Source organism: Centroberyx gerrardi, chromosome 1, assembly GCF_048128805.1.
Source record: "Centroberyx gerrardi isolate f3 chromosome 1, fCenGer3.hap1.cur.20231027, whole genome shotgun sequence".
NCBI lineage: Eukaryota > Metazoa > Chordata > Actinopteri > Beryciformes > Berycidae > Centroberyx > Centroberyx gerrardi.
The window spans coordinates 15,478,048-15,494,580 of NC_135997.1; the positions used below are offsets into that span (position 1 = coordinate 15,478,048).

The window sequence follows — 16,533 nt, forward strand, 5'->3', positions numbered from 1 at the left end:
TCACATTCCCATGAGGAATTTCACAGAGCCTTACCACACAGGAAATAGAAAATATTCCTCAGATGCATGTGCAGTTTCAGTCAGGTAAAGCCTTTATTTCTAACATCTGTTTCCCCTCCATAAAGAATGCAACAAATGTGGACATGGGGAACGAGACAAGCTTCATCTCTGACAGGAAAAAACATCTGAGCCATGAAAACATCTCAGTCAAAGACCCAGCAGTTAATCCATGTGTTAACAGAGGTGCAACCCAGTAACCAAAACCAAAACACAGACCTGGAGACATGTTTTGATTCTGAAACTGCCTCACATGTCTCTTGATCTATGAGCCCACAGTAGGTGACAGCTAAACACGAGTTTTGACTGCATTCTGGAGCGGAAAAAGAACTGTTCAGATTTATAACGACAGAGTAAGCAGAACCCATTGCTAACTTTCATGCAGCAGCTAGCCAATTCCTCTTAACAATTCCAGTTCCTGAGGATTCCCTTATCCAAACATTTTAAAATGCATATTTAACTGTAGCTTTTTAGATAAAAAAGACAGTAAAAATATAGTTCAAATTGCAGTTCTATTCACACCAGAGTGACCACAAAAAACATTTGTGGATCTATTTAACACTAATACTAGCAGAATTAAAATAAAATGTTATTATTTTGAAAGTGAAGGCACCCTGAAGAAGATTTACATTACTGCTCTACAGTACTTCATTACTTTATGCATCCAGTGTGCTGTTTATTTAGTTAGTTGTTGGGCATCCCACATTTTTACTCTATTACGAGCCGAAGATACCACTCAATTACTGTGTCCTTCAGTGTGATTTTTTCAGTCTTTCTTAACCATTGTAGCAATATTTAAACTGACAACTGACTGACAGATATTTAGATATCTGATAGGAGGCATCCAACTTTGTACATTTTTTTTTAAATTTTGTTCTTCTGTGAGCATGCACTTGTTTTGGCCATCAAATGTTCAAATCCGTGCTTTACCACAAAATCACTGCAATCATGAGGCCATCCCATGTATTTACAGGGAGCAGACCACCACTGTTCAAAAGATCACTTGCAGTTGTTGTCTCTCACCTGTTGCAGGGAGCACACCATACACACATGCTTCCCTTCACAACTCACATTTTCACTCAAGCAAGCCAACCTGCATCTCTCCATCTCTCTCACTCTTGCCTCTCGCACATCTCTTAATGTGCTGTGCATCAGCATGGGCAGGTATATAGAGGTTGTACTGACATCTATTCTAATGGTGATACTATGAATCGCTAAAGGCTCTTAGATATGCTCATTAGGGCGACAGTCTGGATGTATTCTGTGGAACGAGGAGTCTTCATTCTAACACTTCAGCATCAATAAGAGGAATCAAAAATCCTATTCCTTATCAATCCGGGACAATGTGGCTATATGGAGCCAGTTCCAAAATAAATCTCTGTTTCAGGCTCCATCCCTGAACTCTACTATTTGATAAGTGCAGTAATTACACCTCTATGTGTCTTAAGTACAACCTGGTCATACACTCTCATTAATGCGCCAGCACAAAAACTACAAATATTGCATGTAATTGGACAAAGTAATTCACTTCCATGCACAAACACAGTAAAAGAGTTCCTGACTTCAAATGAGCATTTTAAAATACTATGTTACAGATAAAGTAAGGAGATAGGTATCTGAAGTATACAAGTGCCATATGGCGCCATGATCGCACACGTACAACAATAACATAGCCTTGATGCCGTATGTGGGAAGCGAAGTTTGACAAATGACGGTTAGCATGATTTTTTTTTGCATTGTAAAAGCAAGAGCAAACATTGATATTTGCACTGTTGCATTATGGGAGCACAAAACGAGCAAAGGAGTTGTGAGTGAGTCTGACAACATTGTCCTCTGCAAGTCAACAACCCTCACACACTCTCAGTATAGACAACTAGAGAAAAGACGAGTCTCATTTTGCTCCAAGAAGTAACACAATCCACCTCAGCAAGGCACATTATTCTGTCTACATTTCACAACTGAAAGGCCACATTTTTCTTTACTCCTGCCCTGAAACCTCAACAAGGCGGGGGGGGAAATGAAAAAATACAAAAAAAACGATGGATAAAAGCTGTCTGAATTTACAATTATACTTTAATGTAGCTTAACTATTATGAGATATGAGTATGTCCAAAACAGCACAATCCCTTATCTTTCACATAAGTCTCTGCATCTGGTTGAATTTCACTTCTTTACATCATATTACATTAAGTTTATTTTAAAAGCCAATTTCATAAGTCAGTGTAAAAGATTGTATTATGTCTTGCATATGACTAATTCTATGGATTAAGAAAAATATAGGATAACATATAGGACAACATATATCATAACACACGCACAGATATAACTGTAGTCGTAGCTGTGAAAATCAACATGTCTGTCATAGTCTCTCAAAAAAGCTGTAGGTGACAGTTAAGAATCTGACAATATTTGTCAACATTGCGATTAAGCAAGAGGATTGATAGGAACTCATAATCCCAGTTTCAAAAGTAGAGACTCACAAGGTCAAAGAAGAACATCATATTCTTACACTTGAAAATGTTATGCAGGCTGCCATCCAACAGGTCTACTAGTTGCATAAGCTGAAAACAAAGCATCTATTTCTACCCCCTATTTTTTTTTTTTTTTGTTTTTCACTCCAGCAAGCAGATTTACTTCTTAACATTGTAATGTGTCTGGCATTATGTCTGACTGCAGTCAACCTGTTTATTGTAAATGATAATAGCCGTTTTAGAGGATTTGGTGAAAACTATTGTGTCACTCTGACCTCTTTTTCCCACACAGAGCTACACTAAAATGTGAGACAATAATTAACTGCAACAAAGGACATCTTTTACATTATGAAATTATTATTGTTTTCATAAAATAATTCTATTCTCCACCACTGGCCAAAACCAGCCTCTTTCCCATAAAAATGGAAAGGAGTGGGGAGCCTATTTGACGAGCCAACAACTTAGTAGTAATAGTGATGAAAAGTGGATTTTGTTCAAGCACCTCCTTTCTTTTTTTTTTTAAGGATTTGCAGGTCATTTTTTCCCCTATCACTCAGTGGACTCACTTCTCCTGTTGAGCTGAGCGAACACCAACTGTCCCTGAATTCAATTTATTTACCAGGCAATTAGTCATTCCCCTCAAGCTGGTAATGAAATATGATTGAAGCAATGAGACATCAAAATCAACATGGCGAGACAGCTGAAGAGATGGTCGAGTTGGCCGAGGCGAGAAAACTTACTGCTGGAGAACCCAAGGTACAATGAACAAAGTGGTATCAAGATTTTTTTGTTTTGTTTTGTTTTGTTATAATCCTCAGCAAATTGTAATAATAGAAGAAGGACAAAAACAATCTTGACTGAATCACAGCTGCATATCAAAGCTGTGGCCTGGCTGACCCGACTGGGCTGTTTGTTTTAAAGCAAGGCAAATCTGACATCTTAAAACATTAAGTGCAAATTTCCAGTCGAGTGTCAGAGCAAAGTGGAGACAGCAGCCCAAGGTCTTAACCCACACACACACACACACACACACACACACACAGACTCACTCTCACTGCTCGCTGCAATAGGATTTCCACCCATATTCTCGCTGTACAAGCTAATGAGAGCTTTTGGCCTAATTCTCACCCTTCACACACAAATACCTAGTGGCATTTTTTTCTCTCCACACTCCAGACTGATGGGAGTCAAATCGTCGGGGGGAAAACTGAGTTAAAAAAACTTTGTGACACACCGATGGCTGCCACAGCTGGCCTTGCCCGTACGATTAGACTAGCTACTTCAGTTTTAGCTGAGCAGGCATTTCCCGAAAAAAAAGGAGAGAGAGACGGATATGGGAAAACAATGAAGGAAATCCCAAATAAAAGCTCCGTAAACTAGCTTATAAGCTAAGCAGCTGTACGTCTACTTATACCTCGGTCTTGTCTCTTAGATCATGGCTTATACTTCCCATTACAGTGGCCTTGTCTGTTTCAAAAACGAGGGAATCGCAACAAAAAAAAAAAATCAATTGGAGGCTACTTTTCTTCCTCAACGCTGGGTCGATATCGATAGTCTTCAGTTGAGACAGGACTAGGCCTTGATAACATAATTATTTGTAAAATCCCGCAGCAATGCAAGAACCCGAGACCCATAAATGTGCAGTTTGCTGCGTTGTTTTCGTGAATGTGGTCGTTTTTCAACAGATTCGTGGACATAATTCATCTAAAAACAGGCGAGATTTAATCCATCCCGCAACATTAAACAATAAAGGAGTTTGGGGCTAACCTTTCTCTGCTTGAATCGCTTTTTTTTGTAAGAGTACAACACGGAGAGGTGTCGCCTGCTGTGGCAAATATAACAACAACAGAAAAAACATACTTACACAAAACTTCGATGGCGATTAAAAAAATGCACCGTCAAATGTGTTGAAGCAACAAGTCTTTCAACACAATGTTTTCGAGGTGGTCCGAAAATGCTCCGGTGAAATCTCCAACTCCCGGCTGATCCAACTACGGAGAGGAAAACAGCAACGTTTTTAACCGTCATCTTGTCCAAAAATTGTTATTCGTGCAGTATTTTTTTTAACGTTTTGGTATATCCTGAATCCCGCTGGGAGTTTCTGAGCTCCTGGCACAGGGCATACTGCATTATAGGCTTAATAGGGGCGTATGGTCAGGCTTCTTCTCCAAAAATGTAAAAAATGTCAAAGATTTTCGTGCTATGTCAATGCAATAGGCTACAACACTGAGTGGACAAAGTGAGCACCCTGTTGCAACAGCGACAAGAATCGGCCATCTATCTCAGCGATGGAAATACTTAACCATATTTACCGCTGTGGGCTAAACTGTATAGACCTGGATAAAGTCAGCATTTTTAATTCAACGCAGCTGCCCAGTATTTCCAAAAGAATAAACTAAAAACCTGCTCTAACAGAAGTCTGCAATCAGTTTGCATATCATTAACTACATTGAAACTTACCTCAAACACCTCCGTTACTGATATTTCATATTAAAAAAAAAAAAATCTCCCCCTCTTTTTTTAATGTGATATTATTGAATTTCTTTTTTTTTTTTTAAAAAACTATGTCAAGTTATTCTAGTGTTTCTGGGCCAGCCAGGAAGGTGTAGGTGAATCGCTAGCGCACTGACAGAGATGCGAAGAATGCTCGGAATGAGAAGAGGAATGAAATGAACGCAAAGAGCGAGTTTGCGTCGGGGCGGAGCGAGAGGTGGCGTCATCCCGAACCCAGCAGCCAGCCTGGACAGCGGGGACAAGGGGCAAAAAAATCTCGAGTATTGCTGCCTTCACGGACCCCGCGCAGGTCCCGACTTCCGAGCACTGGAGTCGTAAATTCCCACTTTTTTTGTGCTCGGAAATAATGCTGTAAAAGGGTCCCAACTGTAATTTTATTCTCTTTATTATTAGTATAAGCTTCTACTTGCGTGATTGCCGTATAACCGATCTGTTTTAATGTTTTACTGTGATTGTACATTTATTTTATCTCTTGTGAAGCACCTTGAGATTTTGTTGGTTTGATTTTAAAGTAATACAATTCATTATTATTATTATAACAAAATGGAAACCGGGAAAAAAAACAGTTTATTTGGTAGCTTTTGTTTAACTTTAGAAATGAGCTGGCACAGAGCTAATTTGCCCTGCAGCGGTAGAGTGAAGAAAAGGAAATGTGCATCAGGCATGTTGTGGTTTTAATTAAATTATTTGTTAAAGATGACAACTGACAAAGAGTGAAAATAGCAACCTACAACAATACGAATAATTCACATAATTACCAGACAATAGCATGTCACTTGTTGACACAGTTTCTAAATTGCTATTTTTCCCTCAAGACACGCCCCCTATAAGTCACATCTTGGGTATCACAGAAAATTCCCGCTTGCCCAGTCGTATTTACCACTTTCTCGACTCATTTATGTGCGCTCAATCTATGATTGCAATATTTCCGGCAGCACTTGAAGGCAGCAGATGACTTCACAGGACGCAGCGAATTCAAATGGGAGAGAGGAGGGGAATTCTTTTGTTAAAACCAGGCCTACATGCAGAGATTGACTGTGGAGAAACTTAGTGAAGAGTCGGTTTATAATCATCAGCCCACCCAGTGATGCATTTGTAAATAAAAAGGTGAAACTGTGGCTTCCAATCAGTTATCATCATAAGGCAAACAGGCACCAATACAAACAAAATCTATATTTTCAGAAAAGCATTAATGTTATGTTTTTTTCCCTTAATAAGATCCTCTTTCCATGTAACTTATACGACTTTGATACTTACCATGATGTTTTTTTATGCCACTTTTATCTCAAATGGTCTATAATCTCTGTTCTGGAAATAATAAGGTTGGTAAACTGAGTTTATGTGTGTTTATCCTCCACTACATCCCTGAGCCTACCACAAAATGTTGGGAGTTCTCACATTTTCATGCAACAATAATTATTTAAATGTAGTGTAATGTAATGTTTATACTATAAGCCACCAGTTAAAGGACACACACCAGGTGCCATTTAGTCTTTGTCACACCATGTTCATGGACCCACTATGTGCTTAAATTGTACACATGTTCAATCAAATAGGAGAAAACAGTCCTTATTATTATTGTACCAAACGTTGTAGAAAGCACAGCTGGGCAGACATAATTATTACAACTGAGAGTTCAACAGTTATAAACACAGAACCCAGTCAAAGACACAACTGTGTTTGGTCCTGTCTGAACAAGTCATCCATTAGAAGCCAGTGTTTTGACACCAATCCTTCAAAAGAAAGGGATCTATGAAGACGAACGACTGGCCTTCTGAGGACATCCATCAACACCTGTAACACCTGTCTGTGCATGTTCAGCTGAGACAGAAAGGGAGGGAGCTGCATGATTCAACTGTTCTTTTTTCTTAGAATACAGGATTGTCTTACAGTAACATTTAATTTTGCTGTTTTGTTTCACTTGTCTCTTCTTAATTCCATAATCTCTTGGATATGCTCTACATGGTATAGTTTAGCAGTCGCTGCTTTCAAAGCAGCTCTTATCTTATCACCCTCTCTATTCTCCTGGGTGTTGCCTGTTCCCTCAATAACAAATTATTAATCATCAAAAGGCAGCTGTATCTATGCAAATGCAACAAAGACCTCTGTAGTGAGCAATCCCTGCTTTTCTGCAGAGATGAATGCAGCACTAAGTAACACCAGCTCGGCACCTTAGAAGTCACAGTGGTGATTCATCAGCTGACAGTGTTTCAGAGCTACTTGTTAAACATAAGCTTGGTGCGCCCAGAGAGCTCACCAACGGATCCCAGCATAAATAGTAAACTGCAAAATAGTTCAATGCATTACATCAGAGCTTCATGTAGATCGCACGCGTGATAGACAGAATTGAGAAAATGTGATCATATGAAAAGGTTTCCGTGTCGGCGCACGCAGGTGGGGTTGCATTTTGTAGGTTACTGAGCCACATGATTACAGCTAAATTATGGATATATGAATACCTGCCACTCTTATCTTGGTGTGCACAGAGCAGTTAGAGCTTTCTGTCATTCCTGCATGTGGTGAGGGGGAGAAGCACCGCTCATAGCCACTGAACTGTTCACCCCCCAAAAAATAGCTCACCCACTCACCAAACCCACTCCACAGTACCACGCTATTCATGCACAGCCTTCACACTCTCTTGTAACAGGGCGCGGCCACATAAGCAGCAGAGCGGTATGAGCAGTATAGATGGCAACTGAGAAGAGAAGAGAAGACAGACAACTATGAATGAATGAATGAATGAATGAATGACAAAACAGGAACTTCATATGTTTGAATGCTTGTACCACTCCTTACAGGTGATTAAATATATTCTTCTCTGTCAGTCAACACATGGGCAATAAGTGTTTCCATTAGACAGCATTTTTTTTTTTTTACTTTAGAACATAAAAAAAAAAAAATGTTGACTTCAAGAGCCAAAGTCAAGCAAGCCAGAGAGTGAGATGAAACCTTGTTCAGGTGTGGTAAAGATTTGTTTGTACAAAATCAAGTCTGTTCTCTATATCTAATTACAGTTTTTCACAATTGTTTACACACTAAAATTGGAAGTTGAAACGCAATCACTGAAACCTGAAACTCATGTACCAAATCCCTAAACCAAGTCTGCAAAATTGCAAGCACAATTTCTGCTTTACACTCAGTTTTCAATTCTAAATCACGCTTTTTGCAAAACACTACACACAGTTCTCTACCTTAGGCACAACAATCAAAAACTAAAATCACATGTTCATTTGGAAGCACTGCCATCCCAAATGCTTAAATTCATTTACCAATTGGCAACATCCACTCATCACACATATAAACACTAATATCTGAATTGTTCACTCAGAAATCAGAGCTTTAGCACTATAGAAAAGGCCACAGGTGAGCTCTCTTGTTTTTGGAAACCAATGTTGCAGTGAGAACTAGAGGAAGAGGAGTGAGAGGAAGAGGAGGAAGAGGACAAAGAAGAGCAAGGAGAACAGTTATCTCAGATGAGATCCAGGTCACTTTGGTTCACCATGTGGTCAACATGGACTGAGCATGAGGGAGGCTGGGCAGAGAGTCCAGTCCAACCTGAGCTGCTGCTTCCATCATCCAGACATCCAGAAATAGGACTACAGTATACTATAAAGAACAGTAGCATAGTGTAGAGAGTAGGCTACATGCCTGTTACGCCTCTCTACCCCATGCTACTGTTCTTTATAGTACACTATAGTCCTACATATCACTAGGCCTGTGCTACTCAGTGATGGTTGGCCAATGTTACAGTAATGTGTCATTTCATATTGAAAAATAGAAATATTCTTGTACCATAACCAATCACATCATGTTTTTAGATCTTCTGCAGAACTGAGAGACGACCAGTCTGTGTGAACACCGCTTTTTTTTTTTTTTTTTACAGAAAACCATTTATCTTACTGAATGTTTTTCCTGGTTTTCTCCTGTTGGGTATGTAAAGTGTTACTGTATATACAAAACACAAGTGTTCCAAAATACTGCATTTTGGAAAAAAATAAAAAAAAATTTGTTACTGTATTGCATTTGTGTGTTTATTTATATATATTTGAGTAGATATACATTACTGTAACAATCTTGTACAACCGGCTACAGTGTAACACTGAAAATGGAAAGGCATAAACCTACTGATAAGATATTCATAGTAGTGTTTTGTGTTGAGCACATCAGTGTGTTGTTGGTTGGTAGAAAGATCTAATCATATGATGGCGTGTGTGTGTCATTTTGATGCAAAAAAAAAACATTTTGGAAAGAGATAAAACAGTTTTGAATGCAGTGTTTGCTTTTGCTGGAGATTTGTAGAGTTTTGCATTTTGTATTTATGGTTTTGTGTTTTGTGTTTAGAGTTTTAAGAAAATGAGCCAAAGATTCAGAAAATGTGTGTAAACAATTGTGAAAAACTGTAATAAAACTGTACCTCTTCACATTTTAGCTGTGATTTAAAACCCCTGTAATCTTCCTTGTACGCAAATTAGTTTTGATGAAATCACATGGCAAGTCAGCTTACTTCTGGGTATTTCATCTATTCTTCATGGGGTTATCAGTAGGCCCATGACCCCACTAGGAGGTCCAGCAGTAAATTCTGGCACCTAGAATGACTCCTTTCTATACTTCTTTGATCAGACCTACACTGGCACTACACTATGCCTACACTTAGGCTTACACTTTGAACAACAGTATTTTCCAAACTGAACAAAAATAGACTGATGGAACTTCTGACCCTTCTGTCTTGAAATGGCCCTCAAAGTAGCTCAGGAATAACATTGTATTAACAAGCATCAAAGTCTTTTCTGTCTGCATCACAGGCTATTCTCTCAAGTGCTTCCAAAACGCTTTTATTGTCTAATGTTAGCCCTGACGAATACCTACCTTCCTCACTAAACTAGTTGTGGATGTGGCTACAAATCCGCAGCAGCCATACTTCCACAGGGTGTACCTTGGCTGTTCAGCTTTGCCTGCTTGTTCAGAATATCTAAGCTTCTTCTTTCCATATGCCTCATCTACTTTTCCCATGGCACAATGAGTAACCCACGAAGTTCAACACCAGGCCACATCTTAGGATGGTGCTGACTATCTCTGGTACAACTGTAAACTATTGACCTTCTGTATGCCTGCTCGCATTTCCCAATCTCTCACCTCCCCCAGTGCCCTAACTTTGGTCTACTCAATGTGTTTTTTCCCCCTGATTTGTTCTCCTTCTTCTTCGTACATAGCTGATGCATAGGCTTCTCTTTCCTAACAAGTAAAGAATTGATTTCTGTTCATCTGCTCTCAACTGCTGGTGCTGGCCACTTCAACACTTTGTTATCCCTTCAAGTGTATCGACCTGGGGAAAGACTAACTTTGCATTCGGACAGAATATGTCTATCCATCGGCGTGTCCGAACACAGGAGACATGCGTGCTCTGCATGTAGCCACTGGTTGCAGCAAGTTTGCTCCGATTTTGAATCTAATCCTAGATTCTTACATATTCCACAGGTATATAAGCTTATTTTTCTTTAGACTTGTCCACTATTGTCCAAGACACAGAGGAAGTGTCACATCAAGAACCTGTCAAGAGTTTGTTTGGACCTTTTGTTCCTCTCTGGGACACATGGTGGTCCTACAGGTGTCTTAAAGCAGCAGGGTTTTAGATAATCAGTTAGTCTATCAAATAAGTTAATGTTTTTCGATTGTAAATGTAAAAATGCACCTGAAATATTTTATCCCCAAAAACCATCTCAGACCCAACTATTCCAAAAACACCTCTCTGGATGAAAACAGATGAAAGCAGAACAATACCTCCTAAAACCCCTTTATTATGAAAACCCTTTTTTCCCCTTTATTTTCTCGGTGCAGAAGCCTCTACTGTGTCAACATTCTTACTATCTTCAGTTGAGAAAAAACATGCAAGGGGACTCTCTCTAGTAAACACGTTTGGGAGCTTGGGGACAGCACAGATATTTACAGATTAATTATTAAATACATGCTTCAGAGAACACAAATCAGCGGTTCTGAACCACTGAAGCTAAGGTTTGTCCGCTACAAAGGTGTCCCAAGAGATGCGTGTCCTCATTGCTGACTCCTGGGTTGATAAGGCCTTGTTGGTCTACGCTATGGCATTGCTTTGATTTGAAGCCCGTTGTTCCCTGCTCTAAGCCTCTGAGGGAGGCCATGGTGCAATAGAATTAGCCAGGCTTAGTTCATTTGACTCCAGATCTGCCCTGCCTCTGCCACTGCCTGGCCTGGTCTGGTCTGGCTTAGCCTGGCCTGCAACCTCTTCTAATCAGATAGCCCTGCAAGGCCAGGTGCTTCCCTGGCTCTCTACTTCCACTGCTCAGCCAGCCACACTGATTGGCTTTATTCAGAGATAAGAGAAGGGCTAGTGAGGACCACTTACTAGCTAAATGAATAGGAGTGGGGGAGGCCTCATTTCAATCAAAAGACATTCTGCTTATATTATACATTTTATTTGTGTTTATATGTTTGTTTTTCATATGTTTATTATAAGCAAGCTGTGCCTGAATAAAACACACTTGTTCACTTACTGTATGTACTCATGATCAATAACAATTTGGAGTAATTTATTTTGAATCAGTGGGTTTCAGAAAAGATGTTTGACACACACACAAATATACAAGTACAACAGTATGAATTTACAGTTATTCTGTATGTTCTAGGTATACAAATACTCCACTTTTTCAACATAACCAAGTATTCATTCAATTGACAGTTGTGTCTGTTGTATTAATTGTTTGCTTGCCATGCTCATTGTTAGCCATAATACACAGTACCTCTCATTCTTATTGAACCGGTGAAATGTCTCAAACCAAAGTGTCTGAAAATGCCCCCTTGTGGTGACTTGGAAACGTGATTTTGTTGCTGTCATATGCTCTCCAGTGTGAGCTGTGAATAGAGTTCAGCTGCTCAGACCCCAATTCTAACCTTAACTAAGAGTTGGAAAACTGCCAAAATATATTGTAATACTTTTTCTCTGATATAATATCCAAACAACATGGAAAACATCATATTTTTTCAGTGGGGACAATTATGTGATCCATTTTCAAGTAGTTTACAATTTAATTTTGTCTGTAAGCTGCTCCACACATTCTATAACAGGAATCAGTTGAGGAACTAAATATATTTCCTTATCTTCATAAGTCATTCCATTATATTGTAAGTATGAATTAATAACAGGGACGGCCCCAAGGAACTGATTAAAAAGAGTATATTACTCTTCACACTGACTTCCAGTTGAATTCAGAATGTTGTTGATAACTAAACTTGTCTATGAACATAAGCACAGCCATATGTCTACAGGCAAAGCTCTTCTGATTGTTACTTATTCTGGATTATAATCTAAAAATGATTGGGCATTTGCCATTAGGGCCGATGGTCTCTGGTACACCTTGCTAGTAGACGCAAACTGTAGCTTCCTTTAAGGGAATAGGAAATTTAGATCTGTGATTTCTTTACTTTTGTGTTCTCTTGTTTCCATTGGGCACATATGAAATTCATCTAAGTGTGAAAAAGAGTGGAAATTGTAATATGAAGAAAAGTAAAAGATCAAACTGTCTTTTCCTTACCTCAGTTCTCCAAATTTAAATCATATTACATGTTAAATGACGACAGAAATGCCACTGCTTTGCCCCTTTTGAATGCTTTGTCATTTAGTCATAATGTCAAAAGGAATTTAATTTAGATTTATTTGCTAAATAAATTTTTCAATTTCTTTGTCAGAACTGACATAAGTAATACATGAACAGCTAATGAAAGGTTCTACATAAGGATGGTTAACAAGATAGTCATCTGTGATATGAAAATCAACAAAATATTAAAATCATTTAATATCCACTTTTCTATGCATTTATTTATTCCATGTAATTAAGTTGCTGATGAACTCATTTCAACTCAATCTCATTTTAAATTTATCCATGTTAATCTATTTCTTTCTGCCTTGTGTCTAACTGTGAAAATGATATTTTTTCTGCATCATGGCCTGATGCATTTTCTGAGCTGCTGAGTGCCAACACAGGTCCTTCATCAGGTCCATTACTGACATATTTGGTGGGAATTTTGTCCTAATTCATCACTGCCATAGGTATCAAGTATATCTGAAATCCAATGTAACCCGCAAAAAACACCATGAAAGTCCAATACCAACCTGAGAAGTGTTATATGTTTTGAAAAGGTACTCCATCATCCCATAACACTGTACAACCTTTGACGAAGAGTTTCCCATTCCTCCTCTTTTCGCTATATTAAGACAAAATGGAACAACTTTTCAAGTGACACTGACTGCACAGGTTGCATAGCTTCTCCTCAGCTGAAGGGATTGTTTTAGATTTATGGCTGTTTGAGACACATTCTGTGAGAGACTTGAATCTTTCGGCATCAGAGATTTTCAAGTCCTCAGGACCAATCAGGACAAATAGTGATTTGAACAATATTTTCCATTTAAAATTGTTTTAATTCTCACTCTTTGCCAACAAACCTGATATCATCTATATTTTTTGTGTGTGTGATTCTGTAATTCAGAAAACATGGGCATAGCTGGCAATGTGTGGTCCACTAGGATGGCATTGGAGTCCAGTTTCTAAAGTTTCAAAGAAAAAATAATAATCACCGTCCCATTACTACATGTGAAAATACAGTGCACTTTCACTGTAACTCATAAGAAAAAATTTTTTTTTAAACATTTTACAATACCTTTATTGCAGTGTATTAACCTATGGAAAAGTCTTGTAAATACATGATAATAAAAGTACTTGATAACCTCTGTAATACATAATGTATTTACAACAGTGTAACAACACAATGCAAGAAAATATACAAATCATCCAGGGGAAATGAGAGGGAAATAGGCCATAATCATAAATGCACCAAAATTGGGATACAGCTTGATGACCAAGCTTTTTCAGACTTGAAGTCATTGCAGAAACGGTACTGATAAGCCGTGGCGGTCATTTTTCTTTCCAACATTGCCAGGAAATTGGTTTTCTTCCATATATGCTGAACTGATTATTAAACGATTGAAAATATGTTGATACCTATGTTTTGATGGCCAAGTAATGCAATAATGCAAAGGAAACAAATACAATGAAATTGTGGTTTTAAGAGAATCGAGAACATTGCCTTTTCACCATAAGCCTGATTGTCATAGATAATAAAATGGTAATATTCTTGGTTCTCTTAAAATCCCAGTTTCTGGCAATGACGGTATTATTTTTGCGATGGCTCCAATTATGAATACGTTCAAGGCATTGAACTGTACATGTAAACCAATATTTGGTGTATTTACGTTAATCTGAACGATTCATGCACCTTTTGCCTGGATTCAAATACAAATATTTGATGCATATGTTAACATTTTCCACTGTTTCCTTTGCTGAAATTATGCTATGTTGTGTCTCATTGGGAGTGAAGGTGATAGGATATGATGTGAAGTGATGCATTATGTTATTAGCAAGCAGAAAGTAAGTTGAACCAAGTGTTTCCACACTATTTTGTTTCCTCAGATATCCTAGAAGTTCACTTTGTGATAAATTTTGCTCTGTGGCCAACTGGCTGTCCAAAATTCTTGGCAAAGTGCAACACCTACCTATTTGCCAATTGCTGTTCTTGTGTTTCCACTGTTTTCTGCAGTTTTAGTCCAACAAACAACAGTTCTTACAGAGAGAATGTAAACATGGAGATATTTTCATCTGGATTACCCGTTTCCCATTTACATTTAGTGCTAAGCTTTAAGCTATTTCTATTTTCTTCTTTGATTTACTATTTTTTTGAATCTTTTGTTTCCATCTGTCCTGCTTTGCTGAGAGAGATTATGTCATAAAATATGAATGGACAAATCATACAAAGGCTCCTTTTCAAATAGAATATTGTACAATCTATTGACAACTAATTTAATGCTGGTGCTGACCAAGTACATCAAAACTTAGACACAAACAATTTATTTAAATGTTTTTTTTTTATATCAAGTATATATACAAATCTTTGCTGTGGAGTTAAAGTATGATATCCTTTTTTTGGGGGGGAGAGTTTCACATTTTCTGCAATGACAGAAATGTGAGAAACGCCAAACCCAATTCACAGTATAATCATGTGAAGAACCTCACCACAAATAATGAATAACAGGTTACAACTGAACCGATCAAGATAAACAGAATGGCAATTTTATTCTTTTGTGGTCTCCTCTCAGTATGTATGTCATCTACAGGTTCAGCCCTCTCTCTCTTTCTGTCTATCTATCTATCTATCTATCTATCTATCTATCTATCTATCTATCTATCTATCTCTTTCTCTCTCCCTACACTCTCAACCAGAGACTAGTCTCCAAGCAACAGCTGAGGTTTTGATGTCTAAATGTTTGTGCACTAAATGTTTCTTTAATCTAATTCCGTGATGCAGTGATATGGATCAATGCTAGCTGCCCTTGATGGTCGTCCTGGTGCTCAGAGGCATGCCACTGTATCAATCCTACACAACAAAAGACCAGACCACTTGATAATTTTGTCATTGTCTCATTGTAGAGTGAATCATATCATATTTATATGGAGGGACATGTCCATTTTGTTTCTGGAAGACCACTGTTACACTTGGTTTCACTCCCTAACTAGGTGTTGAGATTACACAGGTCAACCTAGCACCACCTTGCACAAAGAATGATAAAAAAAAATAACAGCAATTTGTTGCAGTTATACTTAGAGGGATAGGGCATATATTTTTGTGACCAAATAACGAAAGTCTGCAAGCGTTCTTAAATTAAATGTGTGTAAGTGCTCATCAAAAACAAACAAACATGCATGTTTTGAGACTAAAAACGTATGTAAGATAAGATAAGATAAGATATCACTTTATTAATCCCCTTTGGGAAATGTATTAAAGGCAAAGCCAGGAACCTGTATGTTGATATACTAAATGTGATTAAGGGCACTTTCACACCAAATATTTGGATCTGTTTAATCAAACTCGGGTTAGGGTTAGTATGCACACCAAATAACTGCACAGAGAGCCTGAAAATGCGAGTCTTGGTTCTCTTCCAAGTGAAGTGTGGTGCAGTTTGTCAGGAGTGAGAACATAATCTGAGCTAACTAAAGGAAACAACCCCAAAACACAAGAGGAGTTCCTCAGGCTGTTCCAAAGCATAGGGGCTCTGACGGAGAAAGCCCGGTCACCGTCAGTTTGGGGTCAAAAGGTCTAAGATGTAACTTGGGGCTAGACCATGTTGAGCCTTAAAAAGTAACAGTAAGATCCTAAAATAAATCCTAAGGTTAACGGAAGCCAGTGCAGGGAAGAAGTCTGGCTGCAGTGTTTTGCACCAGTTGCAGAGGTTTGAGGGAGTTCTTGTTTACACAGGAAGAGAGGGAGTTGCAGTACTCAAGATGAAATAAAGGCTTGGATTACCTTTTCCAGATCAGCTGGGGAGAGGAAAGGTCTAATTTTGGGAGTGTTTTTCAGCTGTAGAAAACATGACTGAACAACCCTCTTTACCTGAGAGTCAAAACTAAGCTCA

The 16,533-nt window shown here is 38.4% G+C and overlaps 1 protein-coding gene across 2 annotated transcripts in view; it reads right to left on the reverse strand.

The window, feature by feature from the left end:
* Positions 1-4,455, reverse strand: part of tead1b (TEA domain family member 1b) — a 54,494-nt gene extending 50,039 nt beyond the window's left edge. For both annotated transcript variants that reach the window (XM_078286310.1, XM_078286288.1), the window contains exon 1: positions 4,393-4,455. The gene's annotated coding sequence lies outside the window, so the exon portion shown is untranslated. The remainder of the gene's footprint in view (positions 1-4,392) is intronic.
* Positions 4,456-16,533: the final 12,078 nt, after the last annotated feature.